We start from the raw sequence: 19,484 nt of genomic DNA on the forward strand, positions 1-19,484 counted from the left end.
AAAAAATGAAACTTATATTGTTTCATACATGAGCATGCACAAAAACCGATAATTTTATCTTTCATCCATGAACATGCATAAAGAATTTCAATTCCCATCAATTACCAAACTAAATATTCATTGTTAAGAAATTGACATGTTTAGATGACACTGTCATACAACATCCATGAGCATGCACAAAATTAAACCTGACATACTTAACATTGACATGTTCAGATTACACTAACAAGCTTAAACCTAACATGCTTAACATTGCCACTTCACTTTCTTAACATCTTCACTCCTCCTTCTTCTCCTTCATCAACCTGATGCGCTCAGAGTGGTGAATCCCAACGCGGATGTACTCCTCTACCACAATTGGCATGGTCCTGTCGCCCAGCTGTGGAATCGCCGGTGCCACTACCATCGCGAGGTCATCGTTAGGCACCACCATCACGAGGTCAGCGTCAGGCACCACAATCGCGAGGTCGTCGTCAACCACCACCATAGCAGGGTCGTCGTCAGCCACCACCATAGTAGGGTCGTCGTCAGCCACCACCATAGCAAGGTCGTCGTCAGCCACCACCTTAGCAAGGTCGTCATCCCCGCTCTGCTCCTCTTCTTGCCCACTCTGCTCCTCGTCATCCCCGCTCTGCTCCTCGTCATCCCCGCTGTTGCTCCCATTGCCTGGCCAAATGCAACAAAGTGTGAACAAATTAGAACACACTAGTGTCTCACTGCCTCATAATGCTCATACTTGCTGCATATCAAATGGCACAAAACATTCTACATCTCATACCAAGTGTCTCATACATCTGTACTTATCTAATTCCTTAACTGAATACTTGACAAGAACCCTTAACTGAATAGTCCTTAACTGAATAATCCTTGATAGCATACTTCCCACTCTTATCAAAAGGCACAAAGCATACTTGACAGCATAATCCTTAACTGAATCAATTCCCACTAATCAAACCCTAATCTAATCCAACCCTAATATAATCTAATGCAGTCCCAATCAAACCCTAACCAAATCAAACCCTAATCTAATCCAATCCCTATCTAATCTAATCCAATCTAGGTGACGGCAAGAACCCTAATCTAACCAGTAGCAGAAAACTAATCCAACCAGGAAGGAGAGAGAGAGGAATGATTCATACCTTGGGAGAGAGAGGAAGGAGTCGACGGTGGTGGGAGAGGAAGGAGTCGGCAGCGGTGGGAGAGGAAGGAGCCGGCGGCGGTGGGGAGGCCGGCGGTGGGAGAGGAAGGACCGGCGGGCGGTGGGAGGCATCGTCGATGGAGAGGAGGAGCGGGTCGAGTGGTGAGGAGAAGTGGGGAAAAGAGAGGGAGCGGGTCCACTTATCAGCGAGTTCTGTGTTTGCTATGTGACTGGTTTGATATATTGAAAAGGGTGGGCAAAACATGTGAAACAACAGCCTCTTCCTATCCCAGTGGTCGAAACACGGTGAAATAAGCGCCAGGTCGTGGGTTCGAGCCCTCCCGCGCGCATATTTTTTGGCTGCACGCATATTTTTGGTAGCTTGGGTACAATAGCAAAATGGCCCACTTGTCAGCGAGTGGGTCGAGTGGCCCACTCGTCAGTGAGGTGTGTGCTTGATACTTGACTAGTTTGATATATTTAAAAGGGTTGGCATAGAGTGGAAGACCAGTAGTCTCTTCCTAGCCTAGTGGTAGTAACATAGTGAAACAAGCGCACGGTCGTGGGTTTGAGTCCCCGCAGGACCATATTTTTTTGCTCACAAATGGATCCGCGCGTGGGATCAGACGAGCTGTCTAATGGAGCGCGCCCATGTTCAGTTGAAGTAAAATTCAGTTAAACCAACATCTTCAGTTCTGACCAAAATTCAGTTAAAATAGCATCTTCAGTTCAAAAAAGCTACTAGACAACATTCATTTTGAACTAAATAGTTCTGACCAAAAATTGAACTAAATGATCACCAAAGCTTGAACTAAATAGTTCAAAAAATCTTTTGTATGATCACCAAAATTTTGCAATCTTTTGCATTACAACATTCTGAGCACAACAGCTCCATGCCATCAGAACACAACTTGTAGATCACAAAAATTTGAATCTCCATCAGTATAAAACTTCATTTTGACATCAACTCCATGCCATTAGAACACAACATCTCAATTCAGTTCAAAAAAACTTCATGAAACATAACATCTCAATTCAGTTCAAAATAGCAAGCATAACAGCTACAAAAACTACATTTTGCTCCATATTACAAAAACTACATTTTGCTGCTGGAATCTTAAAGCACTTGAATCGGGATAACTACATCACTATTGCTATAGCCATCAGGATCATCATTTTGCTACAATCATCAGGATCACATCATTTTGCTCCTAGAATCTTCAAGCATTTTTCTACCTGGAGAGAAGATTGATTACATCAGGTCACATAGACACCAAAACAAAGAACATGAAGTAATAGTATTTACCTTTGCCAGTCCATTCGCTACTCATCGTCGTCGATACGAAAACAAGGAACTTTATGCCCACTCCTATTTTCCTCATCATCACTACAATATTGCAGCATAGTATGATCAGTCCGGTTTTCCTCATCCTTGCTCTCATGTTCATCTGCTACCACCTTTCTTCTTTTCTTGATGCCTTCAACTGTTGCAGCACCAACGATCACACGTTCCCGGTCCCTTCGCACTCTGCTTTGCACCGGAACTTCCATAGAGTCATCATCTGCTTGCAACGGAACTTCCGTAGAGTCATCATCTTGGTATGTTAGTCCACCATCACGGGGGCCCTTTTCCACTTCTGTTTCAGTCACACTCCACAAGTGTCTGTGCTCAAAATTTTGCACAACTCGCCATTTTCCGTGCAAAAGAGTGTTTGGCAGATAAAACACCATTGTTGCTTGTGTTGTTAGAATAAAGAGATCACTCTTATACCAACACCTTGCAATGTTGATGCTTTTGAAGTGGCCATCATATTTGACAAAAGAGTCTCTCTTCTTCTTGCTACCAAGCTCAAACCAGTCACATGAAATAAGACAACCGAGCGATGGATGCCTCCACTACAGTTGTACTGCAACTCTACAATGCTTCTTAACCGACCATAGAAGTCAATGATCTCACGATCATGTGACCCCTTAGTGACGATTCCACTATTCTGTGTCTTCCTTTTTTCCTCGCGGTCAACGGTGTGGTACCGGACACCGTCAGCAATGCATGCTGAATACACTCTCACTCGCTTATCCGGTAAGCATGCCAAAGCAAATAGATCATCACTGACCTTCTTCTCCTCATGCAACTTTCTAATCTGCACAAATAAACCATTTGGCAAACAATGGTATTTAACAATTGGTGAATAACACAGAAAACATAAAACATGTGGCTAAAGATCTCACATGATTCTTAAACCACTTAGCAAACCCCTTGGCAACCCTTTTATCAACATGGATATTGCTTTCTTCCTGATTTAACTCTTCCTTGCATTTCCTGCAATGCCAACAAAACATGTGAATTAAAACATTAGGCTGGTGCCAACCCAAGCAAAAAATATATATATATATATATATATAATGAGTGCACAAGATATAACGTACTTGATATATGGTAGAACCTCGGAGCAATTCCTGAGCACAAACCAAACCATCTTGTCATACTCATCACCAACCTCCAAGTATTGTGAGGCTCCAAGAAAGTTCACACCATGGTTGAAAACAGAGACATCACCACTTTGTGAATCAGACCGCTCTCTATTTCTTCCCGGCCGGTTCCATCTTGTTTCCACATCGCCAAAGTATCTAGAGCAAAAAGTCAAGCACTCGTCAACGACATATGCTTCAGCAATAGAACCTTCAGGTCTTGCCGTGTTTCGCACATAACGCTTACAAGTAAGCAGCCTTCTTTCGATTGGGTACATCCAACCATATTGCATAGGGCCTCTAAGCATTGCCTCTTTTGGTAAGTGTACCGCCAAATGGACCATCACGGTGAAGAAAGCTGGAGGGAAAATCTTCTCGAGCTTGCAAAGAATAATTGGGATTTCTTTTTCAAGTATTTCCAGGACAGTTAACTTGAGTGTTTTGCAGCACAGTTCTCTAAAGAAATTTCCCATCTCAGCAACCACTTCATATATATCCTTGTCCATGATTCCTCGGAGGCCCGCCGGTAAAATCCTTTGGAGGAGGATGTGACAATCATGGGTTTTCAGTACTGAAAGCTTGAATCCATCAGAAGTAACACACTTTGCTAGGTTAGCAGCATAACCATCTGGAAATTTCACCGTTCTTAGGAATTCACAGAATGCAAGCTTTTGTTCTTTACTCATTGTATACCATGCTCGTGGCATTTCAAATGAATCTTCATCTTCATTGTGCTGTAGATGCAAATCTTCTCTTATGCCCATGTCCTCCAAATCAAGCCTAGAACTAACCGTGTCCTTTGTCTTCCCTTCAATGTTCAGAAACGTCCCTAGCAGATTCTCGCATATGTTTTCTCAATGTGCATTACATCGAGATTATGCCTTAATTTCAAATCAGCCCAGTATGGCAGGTCCCACAAACAAGACCTCCGGTCCCAACATTGACCTTCCTCACGCTTTCTTTTCTTCGCCAGCTTTCCTGGTCTCACATCTTTCACCTTTTCAAGTTGCTGCTCCAGCTCTTCTTTAGTGAATTCAGCTGGCTTGTCACGGGTTTCATTCTCACCATTAAAATCTTTGCTTCTTCACCAGCGATGGTTTCGGGGAAGAAAGCGGTGGTGCCCAATATAGAAGATCTTGCTCCTTATTCTCTTTGAGCAAGGGTCTTTGTCACAATGGACACAAGCCTGATAACCCATTGTGATCCTCCCAGACAGAGTGTGCAGAGCCGGGAAATCATGGATGGACCATATGATTGCAGCACATAGATTGAACTTTTCTTCCGAACTCAAGGCATCGTATGTAGGTACACCAGTCTAGAGCTGGAGCAGTTCTTCTACGAGGGGCTCCATAAAGACATCAAAATCCTTTCCCGGAGACTCTGGACCCGGGATAAGCAATGACATCATGAAGTTGGACCGATCCATGCATGCCCATGGTGGCAGGTTGTACGTCACCACAAAAACTGGCCACATGCTATAAGACGTGCTCATGTTCCCAAACGGATTAAACCCATCTTTGGCAATGCCAAGTTTTGTGTTCCTTGGATCCGCAGCAAAATCTATATGTATACGGTCAAACTCTTTCCATGCCTCTCCGTCCATTGTATGGCTCAGCTCATTGTCCATAGGTTACCGCTTCAGCTTGTGCCACTGTACCTCATGCGATGATTTCTTCGAGATGAACATCCGCTGCAGCCTTGGTATCAAGGGAAAGTGCCTCAGTACCTTCTCCGGTATTGACTTCTTCCCATCAGCATATTTCCACCTAGATGCATTGCATTTTGGACAGTTGTCATGCTTTGCTAAATCCTTCCGAAACAAGACACAGTTATTTGGGCACACATGTATTGACACATAACCTAACCCCAACCTGCGGATTATGCTCAATGCTTCATCATAAGATCTGGGAACACAACTATTAGGGAATTGCAAGCTCAAAAGACAGAGTTTTGCGTTGAATGCGACATTGCTAATCCGGTAGAAAGACTTGATGTGGAGTAACTTCACGGTGAAGGTAAATCTTGAAAATTTACCCCCTTCATGAGCTGCGCGCTTCGCCTCCTCTAACACCTCAGCAAACAACGACTTCTGTCCATCAGCACGATCTTTAGCATCGTACAAATCCTTCAATAGGTCAGGAATCCTATCATCTTCATGCCCATCCTCTTCCTCCAAAACAACATTATCTCGCAAAACCTTTTCCATGAAATCAATGCCAGCATCACCACCACCCATCATATGAGGGGCCTCTGTATCAGCTTTGAAATGTTGAGGTTGACTGTCTAAAGGTTCTCCATGATATATCCATCTATCATATGTGCTGGACATCCCATTAAGAAGCAAATGATCTTCCACTCTTCCTTGAGCCATTCTTGAACGGTTGAGGCATTCGAAGCATGGGCAAAGAATGTGAGCATCGTTGGTATAATTTGCCCGAACAAATGCCATGAAATCATCAACTCTTTTCATATGTTCTTTCGAAAACTTTCTAACTCCTTTTCTAATCCAGCTTTTGTCCATCTGCCAAAGACAACAAATTGTTGCAACTTAGCAAATCAATCTAAGTGCGTGAACATTAATTAATGAAAATGGATGGAAGTAATGGAAGCTAAAATTCCAGAAAATTTTATATGCTAATTGCCTAACCACAACATTGAAACAAACCAAACTATAAATCAAACCAACACTGAAATTGGCATGAATTTATGTTGTAGAGAAGGCTAATTCAAATTAAACCAAACTAGCTAGCTAGCTCCTAACAAATACTATGCTGTTTCTATCAATTACAATTACAATTATCCTAACAATCTGTAGACAAACAATTGAAGACCAAGGCCTTGTTTCTGGCCTTGATAAATGAGAGGGGTTAACAGATATTGACAGGGATTAAATCCCATCTAGCTGAAATTCCCCCCAAATCTTAACCGAACAAGGCCTGAACAATTCTTAACAAACAAGCTGAAGAACTCCCAACAGTACATCAAGAAAATTCATCTATGCAATATCTACCAAACAAGCAAGCTATCTCCTAATTCCTAACAGTGCATCAACAAAATTCATCTATGCTGAAGAACATCTGACAAAATTCATCAACAGAATTCATCTATGCTCGGCGACAAGGTGCAGATAGTGAGAGAGGAGAGGGGGGGGAGAGGAGAGGGGTGCATACCGGGAGGTGTGCTTGCGGTGGCGGCGAGTCCCCCATGCTCGGCGAGCCTCTCCTTGCGTGCGCGTCATTCCTGCACTCGCCTCGTCCACCGCAGGTGGCCCACGCCCCTGCTGGTCGCTTCGGCAGCCAGCCCCGCCTCCACACCCGCCGGTTGCTTCCGCTGCTAACCTTGCTGCTGCTGCCCCCGCCGTGGACAAGACGAGCGGCGAGGCCGTGGGTGAGGTCACCTGCGGTGAGGCCGTTCCTGCCCCCGCCCCCACCACCGTCGGTCGCCCCCACCCCTGCTAGTCGCTTCGGCCGCCGGCCCCGTCCACGTCCGCCGGCCACGCCCCTGCCCGCAGCCCGCCACCACTTGGTCGGAATAGGTCCCACTTGTCAATGACTTAGATTTGGTGCCATTATATAATATACAGAGCCATTCCACTAGATGGACAACAATCCCTCTCTAGCCCAGTGGTAGCGAACAAGTTAAACAGCGTGAGGTCGTGGGTTCGAGTCCCGCCTCGCGCACCTTTTTACTAACAAATTTAGGGCATGTCAAGTGGGTCCCTCCTTTAAACGAGCTCTTGTTGACTATACACATGTAAGCGAAAATGACAACTAAGCAATCCACATAGGCGAGACTGCTGAGGTGGCCGCCTAATCACACAACTGCATTAAAACTGAAGTGTAACGACCATTCATTTTGGTCGTAATTTTTTAGAAATGAGGCATGAACCAGGGCTGTCTGCTTTATGACCATTTCCTCTAATGAAATTACGACCTTTCTGACTAGAATGATCGTTATGGGTTAGGGTTTGGAGCCCCCTGAACAGCTTTTGACCAATTGGTCTAAAATGGTCATAAATTTATGACCAATTCTTCCAGGGTCACTGACAGACGGTCACTAGTTGACATATTTCTTGTAGTGAATTGTTTTACTTTATCACTAAGCGACAGCGATATTCGTAGTAACAATAGTTGGCGAGACGACAACAATGGTACGATGGATATCAAGGTATCGCGTTGATGACGATGGAAATCATGACGATGCTTCAGTGATGGAGATCATGAGCACAAGATGATGATGGCCATATCATGTCACATATTTTGATTGCATGTGATGTTTATCTTTTATGCATCTTATTTTGCTTAGTACGGCGGTAGCATTATAAGATGATCCCTTACAAAATTTCAAGGTATAATTGTTCTCTTTGAGTATGCACCATTGCGAAAGTTCGTCGTGCCGAGACACCACGTGATGATCGGGTGTGATAAGCTTTACGTTCACATACAACGGGTGCAAGCCAGTTTTGCACACACAGAATACTTGGGTTAAACTTGACGAGCCTAGCATATGCAGATATGGCCTCGGAACACTGAGACCGAAAGGTCGAACGTGAATCATATAGCAGATATGATCAACATAGAGATGTTCACCATTGAAAACTACTCCATCTCACGTGATGATTGGACATGGTTTAGTTGATATGGATCACGTGATCATTTAGATGACTAGAGGGATGTCTATCTAAGTGGGAGTTCTTAAGTAATATGATTAATTGAACTTCAATTTATCATGAACTTAGTCCTGATAGTATTTTGCAAATGATGTTGTAGATCAATAGCTCGCGTTGTAGCTTCCCTATGTTTTTATGCGTTTCTAGAGAAAACTAAGTTGAAAGATGATGGTAGCAATGATGCGGATTGGGTCCGTGATCTGAGGTTTATCCTCATTGCTGCATAGAAGAATTATGTCCTTGATGCACCGCTAGGTGACAAACCTATTGCAGGAGCAGATGCAGACGTTATGAATGTTTGGCTAGCTCAATATGATGACTACTTGATAGTTTAGTGCACCATGCTTTACGACTTAGAACCGGGACTTCAAAAAACGTTTTTGAACACCACAGAGCATATGAGATGTTCCAAAGAGCTAAAATTGGTATTTCAGACTCATGCCCGTGTCAAGAGATATGAGATCTCTTACAAGTACTTCGCCTAAAAGATGGAGGAGAATTGCTTAGCTAGTGAGCATGTGCTCAGAATGTCTGGGTACCACAATCACTTGAATCAAGTGGGATTTAATCTTCCAGATAAGATAGTGATTGACAGAGTTCTCTAGTCACCATCACCAAGTTACTGAAACTTCGTGATGAACAATAGTATGCAAGGGATGACGAAAAAGATTCCCGAGCTCTCTGTGATGCTGAAATTGACGAAGGTAGAAATCAAGAAAGAGCATCAAGTGTTGATGATTAAACAAGACCACTAGTTTCAAGAAAAGGGCAAAGGGAAAGAAAGGGAACTTCAAGAAGAATGGCAAGCAAGTTGTCACTCCCGTGAAGAAGCCCAAACTAGACCTAAAGCTTGAAACTGAGTGCTTCTACTACAAAGGAAATGGTCACTAGAAGCGGAACTACCCCAAATATTTGGTGGAAAAGAGGGATGGCAAAGTAAACAAAGGTATATTTGATATACAGGTTATTGATGTGTACCTTGCTAGTGTTCATAGTAGCCCCTGGGTATTCGATACTTGTTCGGTTGCTAAGATTAGTAACTCAAAACATGAGTTATAGAATAAACAGAGACTAGTTGAGGGTGAAGTGACGATGTGTGTTGGAAGTGGTTCCAAGATTGATATGATCATCATCGCACACTCCCTATATTTTCGAGATTAGTGTTGAACCTAAATAAATGTTATTTGGTGTTTGCGTTGAGCATAAATATGATTAGATCATGTTTATTGCGATATGATTATTCATCTAAGACAGAGAATAATTGTTATTCTATTTACATGAATAAAACCTTCTATGGTCATACACCCAATGTTGATGGTTTATTGAATCTTGATCTTAGTGATACACATATTCATAATATTGATGTCAAAAGATGCAAACACTAGTAGAAAAAGGGTCTAATGTGCAACTCATTAGTCCCGGTTTGTATTTGAGCCGACACTAATGTGACCATTAGTGCCGGTTCCAACGGCTAGGGGGGCAAAGGTCATTAGTATCGGTTCATGGCGAACCTTTAGCACCGGTTCGTGCCACGAACCGGTACTAAAGAGAGTGGTGGTAGGATGTTGTCAGAGTGGGGACCCTCCAGCACCTTTAGTACCGGTTCGTGCCACGAACCGGTACTAAAGGTCATCCTGCATATAAACCCTTCGTGCAGCTCACTCTGTTCTTCCCCCCTTTCCCCTATCCTCCTCTCTGTTCTTCCTCTCCTCCCCTCGAGCTCCATCACACATTTTGCCCAAATTTTGTCAAGATTAGAAGGCCCCCATCCATTCAAGTGATCACAAAGGTTAGCAACTTTGTCCTTTCATCTCTCGTTGCTAGATTAGCTCTTGCAATGCTTTATATAGTGATTAATTTGTGGGTTTTAGTAATTTGGTAGGAATTATATGTGGTAGTTTATTTGATTTATATGCAATTTGAGCTTAAAATAACTATTAGTTTGCCTATGTAGGTGTGGTTTACTTAGTGCATTCTCGTCTCCGTCGTAACCACCATCGATCGTCCGCACCGACCCGTCGCCGGCACCACCTTGTGGCGAGCCTCTTGTTCTTATCTTTTTTATATAAAAAACCATGTTTGTGTGATTTAGATATATAGTTACTTGTATAATTATCTTACCCGTATGTTGTTTGTTATACATAGTGCCATGGTTTTGATATCCGTCCCCGTCGGCCCTCATCCGTGTTATGATTCAGATGTGGTGTATTCTCTTTTAAAACTATTTGTTGCATTTCGTGTTTATGACAAATTGTGCCCATCAAGTTGACATAGATATTTTTATCTAGGAGGTATGTGAACCGGAAATTCCAACCGACCCTATTGTCGAGAGGTTAAATTTAGTTGAAAGAGAAAACGAGTATTTGAAAGAAAAATTGAAAAGAATTGAGGGGGAGAAGATGGAATTGGAGTTGCATGTTGCCGATGTAGTCGATGATCACAAGATCAAGATGGAGAAAATGCGGTTGAAGATTAGAAAGATTAAAAAATATGCCATTGATAGTGTGGCTTGGTATCATTATGCTGTTGGATCAATTATTACCTTAGTTGCAATCTTGATAGCATTTGTTGTTGCATTTAAATTCTTTAGCTAGAGAGTTATTTGTATGTTGCTTTTAAGTGTTGTATGAACTTATATTAATTTGGTTTATTCGGTGGTGTGTAATAAAGATGCGCCGACAATGGATGTACGATGACCGATGCTCTCCCCAGTTCGTTGATGGCGTGCATACTTTTCTGATTGCGGCTCATGCAAACAAGCGGACGGATGGTTTTATGCCTTGTCCATGTGCTGGCTGTAAGAATGGTCATAGTTACCCTAACTCAAGAACCATTCACGTCCACCTGTTTGAGTCCGGTTTCATGCCCCACTATAATGTTTGGACCAAGCATGGAGAAAGAGGGGTTATGATGGAAGACAATGAAGAAGAAGAGGACGACGATAGCTATCCTGGCCATGGGTTCCTGGAATACGATGATACAACAATGGGGGAAGAAGCTGAGCCAGTCATGTGGGAAGAAGCTGAAGAAGACGCATCAGATGAGCCCCCTGATGATCTAGGCCGGGCCATTGCCGATGCAAAGAGAAACTGCGCAAGTGAAAAGGAGAGGAAGAAGTTGCAGCACATGTTAGAGGATCACAAGAAATTGTTGTACCCGAATTGCGAAGGTGACAAGAAAAAGCTGGGCACCACACTGGAATTGCTGCAATGGAAGGCAGAGAATGGTGTATCTGACAAGGGATTTGGAAAGTTGCTGGTAATGATAAAGAATATGCTTCCAAAGGACCACGAATTACCCGAGAGTACGTACGAAGCGAAGAAGGCTGTCTGCCCTCTAGGTTTAGAGGTGCAGAAGATACATGCATGCCCTAATGACTGCATCCTCTACCGCGGTGAGTACGAGGATTTGAACGCGTGCCCGATACGCAGTGCATTGTGCTATAAGATCAGCCGCGATGATCCTGGTGATGTCGAGGGCCAGCGCCCCAGGAAGAAGATTCTTGCAAAGGTGATGTGGTATGCTCCTATAATACCACGGTTGAAACGTTTGTTCCAGAATAAAGAGCATGCCAAGGCGATGTGATGGCACGGAGAAGACCGTAAGAAAGATGGAAAATTGAGAGTACCCGCTGACGGGTCGCAGTGGAGAAAAATCGAGAGAAAGTATAGGGAGGAGTTTGCAGGTGACCCAAGGAACATATGGTTTGGTCTAAGCGCAGATGGCATTAATCCTTTTGGGGAGCAGAGAAGCAACCATAGCACGTGGCCTGTGACTCTATGTTTATATAACCTTCCTCCTTGGTTGTGCATGAAGCAGAAGTTCTTTATGATGCCAGTGCTCATCCAAGGCCCTAAGCAACCCGGCAACAACATTGATATGTACCTAAGGCCATTAGTTGAAGAACTATTACAGCTGTGTAATGGAAAAGGTGTACGTGCATGTGATGAGCACAAATAGGAAGAATTTGACCTAAAGGCGTTGCTGTTCGTGACCATCAATGATTGGCCTGCTCTCAGTAACGTTTCAGGACAGACAAACAAGGGACACCGCGGATGCACGCACTGTTTGGATGATACCGACAGTATATATTTGGATAGTTGTAGGAAGAATGTGTACCTGGGACATCGTAGATTTCTTCCGAGTAGGCATCCCGTAAGAAAGAAAGGCAAGCATTTCAAAGGTGAGGCGGATCACCGGACGAAGCCTCGCCACCGTACTGGTGCTGATGTACATGATATGGTCAAGGATTTGAAGGTAATCTTTGGAAAGGGTCCTGGCAGACAACCTGTTCTGAAGGACGCTAACGGAGACGCACCCATGTGGAAGAAGAAATCTATATTTTGGGACCTGCCCTATTGGAAAGACCTAGAGGTCCGCTCCACAATCAACGTGATGCGCGTGACGAAGAATCTTTGCGTGACCCTGCTTGGCTTCTTGGGCGTGTATGGGAAACAAAAGATACACCGGAGGCACGGGAGGACCAGCAACGTATGCACGGAAAAGACAACATACATCAGGGTCAGGCCAACTACGCTCTTACCAAAGAAGAGAAGGAAATCTTCTTTGAATGCCTGCTCAGTATGAAGGTACCATCTAGCTTCTCGTCGAATATAAAGGAATAATAAATATGGCAGATAAAAAGTTCCAGAACCTAAAGTCTCATGACTGCCACGTGATTATGATGCAACTGCTTCCGGTTGCATTGATGGGGCTTCTACCGGAAAATGTTCGATTAGCCATTGTGAAGCTATGTGCATTCCTCAATGCAATCTCTCAGAAGGTAATCAATCCAGAAATCATACCAAGGTTACAGAATGATTTGGTGCAATGTCTTGTCAGTTTCGAGTTGGTGTTCCCACCATCCTTCTTCAACATCATGACGCACGTCCTAGTTCACCTTTGCAAAGAGATTAACGTTTTGGGTCCTGTATTTCTACATAATATGTTCCCCTTTGAGAGGTTCATGGGAGTCTTGAAGAAATATGTTCATAACCGTGCTAGGCCAGAAGGAAGCATCTCGAAGGGCCATGAAAATGAGGAGGTCATTGAGTTTTATATTGACTTTATTCCTGACCTTAAGCCGATTGGTGTTCCTGAATCGCGGCATAAGGGCAGACTAGATGGAAAAGGCATGCTAGGAGGGGATCAAATAATATGTATGGACGGGCATTCTCTCATTCAAGCACACTACACAGTTCTACAGAATTCCGCCTTGGTGGCTCCGTATATGGAGGAACACAAGAATTTTCTACACTCCAAACACCCGAAGCAGTCTGACGACTGGATTACATGTGAACAAACGAGGACTTTCGCCGGTTGGTTGTAGACACGTGCCATGCATGATGGCGATATTGAAGATGACCTGTACTTGCTGTCCTAGTTACCATCTTCGAATATAATGACTTTCATAGGGTACGAGATAAATGGGAATGCATTTTACACAATCGCCCAAGATAAGAAGAGCACCAACCAAAACAGTGGTGTCCGCTTTGATGCAACAACCAACATGGGAAAGGAAACATATTATGGTTACATAGAGGACATATGGGAACTTAACTATGGAGGTGGTTTAAATGTCCCTTTGTTTCGATGCAAATGGGTCATTATGGCACGAGGCGGGGTAACGAAAGACCCGCAGTACGGAATGACAACAGTGGATCTCAACAATCTTGCGTATGCAGACGAACCATTCGTCCTAGCCAATGATGTGGCGCAAGTTTTCTGTGTGAAAGACATGTCTACTAGGCCGAGAAAAAGAAAAGATAAGGAAGCGGATGGATCGTACGATGAGTCAAAGCGCCACATATTTCTTTCAGGGAAAAGAAACATCGTGGGAGTGGATGACAAGACAGACATGTCAGAAGATTATGAAAAGTTTGATGAAATTGCTCCGTTCACAGTGAATATTGATCCGAGCATCCAGTTAAATGATGAAGATTGTCCATGGTTACGGCGCAAAGGGACACACGCGAAGAAAAAGTGTGACACCCAAAGATCCCACACTGACATGTGACAGGCTTCACCATCATCACTTTCTTCTGTAGTGACTTTCCAGACGTATATATCTAGAAAGTGCCGCTTTGAACAAACATGAGGGAATCTTTGTAATAGTTAGGGTACTTATGTGTTTTGGTATTTGAAACGCGAAGAAATTTTATGTGCAAAAGCTGGATGCACTTCGTCTACAAATTAGTTCGTCAAATAATTCAAATTTAAACTGTTCAAATTTGAAAACTACTGGCACTAACAGAAAGTTTGTAATTTTTTGTAACTATAGAAAAAATATTCAGAAATAAATAAATGAAAATAAATAAAGTAGATAAGAAAAAAAATTGTTGAGACAAAAACTAAATTAAAAAAATTTAAACTATTCAAATTTGAAAACTACTAGCACTAACAGAAAGTTTGTAATTTTTTGTAACTATAGAGAAAATATTCAGAAATAAATAAAGTAGAAAAGAAAAAAAACTAAATTTTTGTTGAGACAAAAACTAAATTAAAAAAATTAAACTATTCAAATTTGAAAACTACTCGCACTAACAGAAAGTTTGTTATTTTTTGTACCTAAAGAAAAAATATTCCGAATTAAATAAATGAAAATAAATAAAGTAGAAAAAAAACTAAATTTTTGTTGAGACAAAAACTAAATAAAAAATGCCCACCTACTGGGCCACAGCGACCTGCATACGACTAGAAACCCAACCTGTAGTTGGGCTAGGACGCAGGCCCGCTAGCCCAGTAGGCCCAATAGGGCAGAGTAGAAGAGGTAGGCCCAGAAGACCTGCATTAGAGAGGAGCTCAATGCAGTGCCCGCGCCGGGACTTATAAACTGGCATCAGCGCTCCTCGACTAGCAAGGTGGGACTAAACTTGCGCACCGCCTGGAACCAGCACACCCCCTTTAGTACCGGGTGGTGGCTCGAACCGGTACTAAAGGGGGGGGGGTCTTTAGTACCGGTTGTAGCCACCACCCGGTACTAAAGGGGGTGCGCTTACCGCCGCTTCGCCTAGCCAAAACAGACCTTTAGTACCGGTTAGTGGCTCCAACCGGTACTAAAGGCAGTTTCTATATAACTAGACACTTCAAAAAAAATCGTCAGTTTCCCTCTGCCCCGTCGTCGCCGCCCCTCGTCGCTGCCCCCGTCCAGCACCGTCGCCGCCCCCGTCCCGCGCCGTCCTCGTCATCGCCGTCCCCGTCGCGCCGTCGCCCCATCCTGCGTCATCGCCGTCCGGCCCCTCGCCTCGCCGTCGCCGTCGCGCGCGCCCTCGCCTCGCCGTCGCCATCGCCTAGACCTCGCCGTCGCCGTCGCCTCGACCTCGCCTGCACGCGTTGTGAGCCCCTCCCGCAGCCTTTCCTCCCTCCAATCCACCACGCCGCCGCTGACGCCGGCCACGCGCGCGCGCACACACACACTACACGCGCACACACACTCTCATACTACACGCGCGCGCACACACACACAATTTTTTTGTTTTTAGATTTTAGTTTTTTCTGTTTTTCTGTTTTCATACAAAGTTTTAGATGAATTTATTAATTAGATTAGATTAATGTCAAATATTATATAGAAATGTTAGAAATGTTATAGAAATGTCAGAAATTTTGGAAATGTTAGTTTTAGGTAGATGAATTAGATTAATGTCAAATAGTATATAGAAAATGCTACAAAATGCTCTAGAAATGTTATAGATATGTTAGAAATTTTAGATATGTTAGTTTTAGATAGATGAATTAGATTAATTTCAAATTGTTATAGGAATGTTAGTTTTTAGTTTCTTATAATTTTAGTTATACAAATTTAGAATTTGCATCTAAGAAATCACAATTCGATCATTTAAAAAATGTTAGTTTTGCGGCGTATAGTTTTTGTTCTCGACGATGCCCGGCCCGCATCCTCGCCGTCGACCCGTTCGCGATGACGTCCTTCTTCAGAGGACCCGCGTCCGGGACTGGGCTCCGCCGGGCTGGCACTGGGAGGTGCTACCTTCAGGGGCTCACCGCTTGGTGAGCAAGACGGGTCCCATCGTCGACCTTGTGCTCCTTTGATGGCGTTCCCGTGGGCCACTTTCGGTGTAGAGGGAGCTGGCCCCACCGGAGGTGGTGCGTCGCCATGTCAGGGAGGAGGATGAGCACGTCCCTCGCTACATGGCTGCTATGGATGTCAGGTTCTCCAATACCTGGTAGAGTCTTTGGGGAGATCACCGGAGGTATGATCCTGTGATGGTTCCTTCTCTTTGGGTGTCCACCGCGCATGCCTCAGGAACCGCGAGTGGCCTAGATTATTCTGTAGTATTCGATCTTTATTAGCTAGCTAGCTAGTGATGTATTCGATATATAATATTTGAGACGATGTATTCGAGATTATATATTATTCGAGACAATGCATATTATGTACTATGATTCAGGATTTCCTCTTATTGATTGATTGCATGCATGCATATTGTAATTTGAATACTAAATTGTTTTATATTTCTTCTGGATTTGTTAAATAAAAGCTATGGCGGACAATACCGGCAGAGAGGGAGAAGAGGACCTGTTCGAGATCATACACTACCCTCGCTCGCCAAATAATCGAAATGAAGAAGATGATGGCTCCCAATATCTAAACAATACCGGGGAGGGTGATGATATGATATTCGATCGCGACGACCGAATTGATGAAGTCATGGATTATGATGGTGAAGAAATTAATGATTATGATGTCGAAGAAATTAATGATTATGATGGCGAAGAAATTAATGATTATGATGGCAAAGAAAATCTTGATCTTGATATAACAGAGACCGGCGAGGTATATTTATATAAGCAGGCATCTGGTGATCATCACATGTTTTAAATGATTTGAAGATATATTAACAAATCAATCTTTCTTCTTTTCAGCCCTCCAGATCGAGCAAATCTTCTACACGCAGAGTAGTGAAAGGCCCGGGAAAAAAGTTGAAGGACGGCATAAAGTACAACCAGAAGAAAACTATATGGAGTAAATACGTCAAAGCAGGAAAGAAGACTCCAGAATTCAAGGGAACACTGGAGAACCAAAGAGAACACTGGGAAAATTTTGTGAAATTCAAGGAATCAGAATTATCTAAGGAACGGTGTCGGGGATATACCCCGCGGTATGAACCGGCCGGAAATATGATCCGGCCGGACTTGGCGGTTTACTTGGGACCCAGTTTACACTCGGTGATTCATTGGTGACCCGCCCTGACCAGACGGTTTACAAGAAACCTACCTGAACATTATGACTCACTAGTAACCCGGCGGGCGGGACAAATGGATGACAGGGCCCAAGTCTCAGAAGGCCGGTTTATGTTAATGGCAGGCCGGTTTAAGAGGAAAGGCGTGAGGAATATTTACCTTACAAGGAGTTAAGACCCGGACTTGTATCCGGTTTGTATTTAGAAGGTAGACTAATCTTAATCCAAATAGGACTCCACATGTAACCCACTCCTATAACTTATATAAGGAGGGGCAGCGCTCCCCAAAGAGGGACAAGCAACAAGAAACAATCTCTAGGGCTAGATACAACTAGGGGAGAGCCGGTTTATGGTGAATCCCTCATGAGGATAATAAGACCTAGCCACAAACAACATGTAGGGCTATTACCGGATGATGTTTCCCGGGGCCCGAAGCTGTCTAAATCCTTGTCTTGTGTTGCGTCTCTCGATTCCACTCAACCCCTCTCAAGCTACCACATAGATGCATTGGCCTCACGACTAAGTCCTGACACTAAGGACATCTGACGTGATAATTCCATGATAGTTGGCGCCCACCGTGGGGCCTGCGCACGGTGATGATGAGTTCTTGGAGGGAATTCTTCAAAGGATCGAGAAATTCGCGATCAGGCAGATCAGGAAGAACCGGCTTGAAAGTACATTGACTATGAGTTCTTGGATCAAGATTGAAAGGTCAAAGAAGTAATTTTCTTAAAAAGTCACCGAGACCCGGTATTTTCCGTTGCATCCTGTTTCTCCGAATCGTCAAGTTCCGAATGGTAGCTGCTGTAAAGTTGGAGTTATCAAGTCGAGTATCCTCGAGTTATCCAAGGACTAGGGTTCCGTTTTTCTCAATTGAATTACAGGTCCTACCAGCCGTTGTGCGATATGGCAACATCAACCAAAGCAAGGAAAAACTGAGGTCCCAAGATGATTCTATGTTTTAGCAATTCATGAGGGGATTTGATCAATTTGTGCTACTACTCATTACCTAAAGAAAGTCAAAGATGGTTCGGATTGGTTCAAGGGCCGCCTGGGCTCTCTCTGTTTTCAACCCGGATTGGCCTCCCTTACCTCTGTTCTACTCCGCGCGCATGTGTGCACTCAGCGATCCAGCTCGCATCTGCTGTTAACAGCTCTGAGCCGCCCCAGCTGCTGTTCGGGCCCCCGTCCGCCTGCAACGCCTTCACTGCCTTGGAATTATCAGTGCGCCAAGCCGCCGTCTTGGCTGGCCCACCCTCCATCATCGCGGCCCCGAGCCGCCGGCCTCCCGTCGCCTCCGCTGGTGAGCCGGCCTGCACCGGCCATGTGACCTTCAGCTTACAACCCGCCCGAGCTGACTCGGACCTCACTAGAATTGCCCCGCCTCTGTTATGTCCTTCGCCTCTGAGCACCTCCTCTGCCACGCCATTTAGAGAGCATTTTCCATGGTTTCTCGCTCTGCCATGGTCGGGTGCGTCTGCTATGAGCCGCCGTTGGCACACCATGTTCCGGCCTTGAGCTGCCCGCGTCCACCGTGAGCCGCCGCCGCCAAGTGGTTGACCAGCTGTTGCGGCCGTCCCCCGCGCGCCTCCATGGTGGTTGCGCATCGAGCCGCCGATCTTCGCTGGTCCTGCACCCCTGCTCCTACTCTCAAATTGCGTTGGGTCACTGTACGCCGAACCGCCGGGCCCTTGCTGACCACTGTGGCAGCACCTCGTCAGCAGCCTCTCTGCCGCGGGCTCACCACTATGTCTTGGTGTTCGCCCCCGCCGTGGTGGCTCGTCTCCGCCGCATTGCGTCGAGCTGGCCTGAGTTGTTGACCCACCACCGTCGCAAGTCGCCCCTGCGGCTGCAACTCCACCTGGCTTCTGCAGCGAGTCACTGCACCAAGCATGAGTTCCCAGTGATGTCTATGGCCCTATGAAGCTAGGAGTGTTGAATCACCAGGCTGTTCACAGGTCATACCCATTACACTGGTGTATCCATGAAGCCAACAGAAAACCTGCATACA

Source organism: Triticum aestivum, chromosome 2B (assembly GCF_018294505.1).
Source record: "Triticum aestivum cultivar Chinese Spring chromosome 2B, IWGSC CS RefSeq v2.1, whole genome shotgun sequence".
NCBI classification, from domain to species: Eukaryota; Viridiplantae; Streptophyta; class Magnoliopsida; order Poales; family Poaceae; genus Triticum; species Triticum aestivum.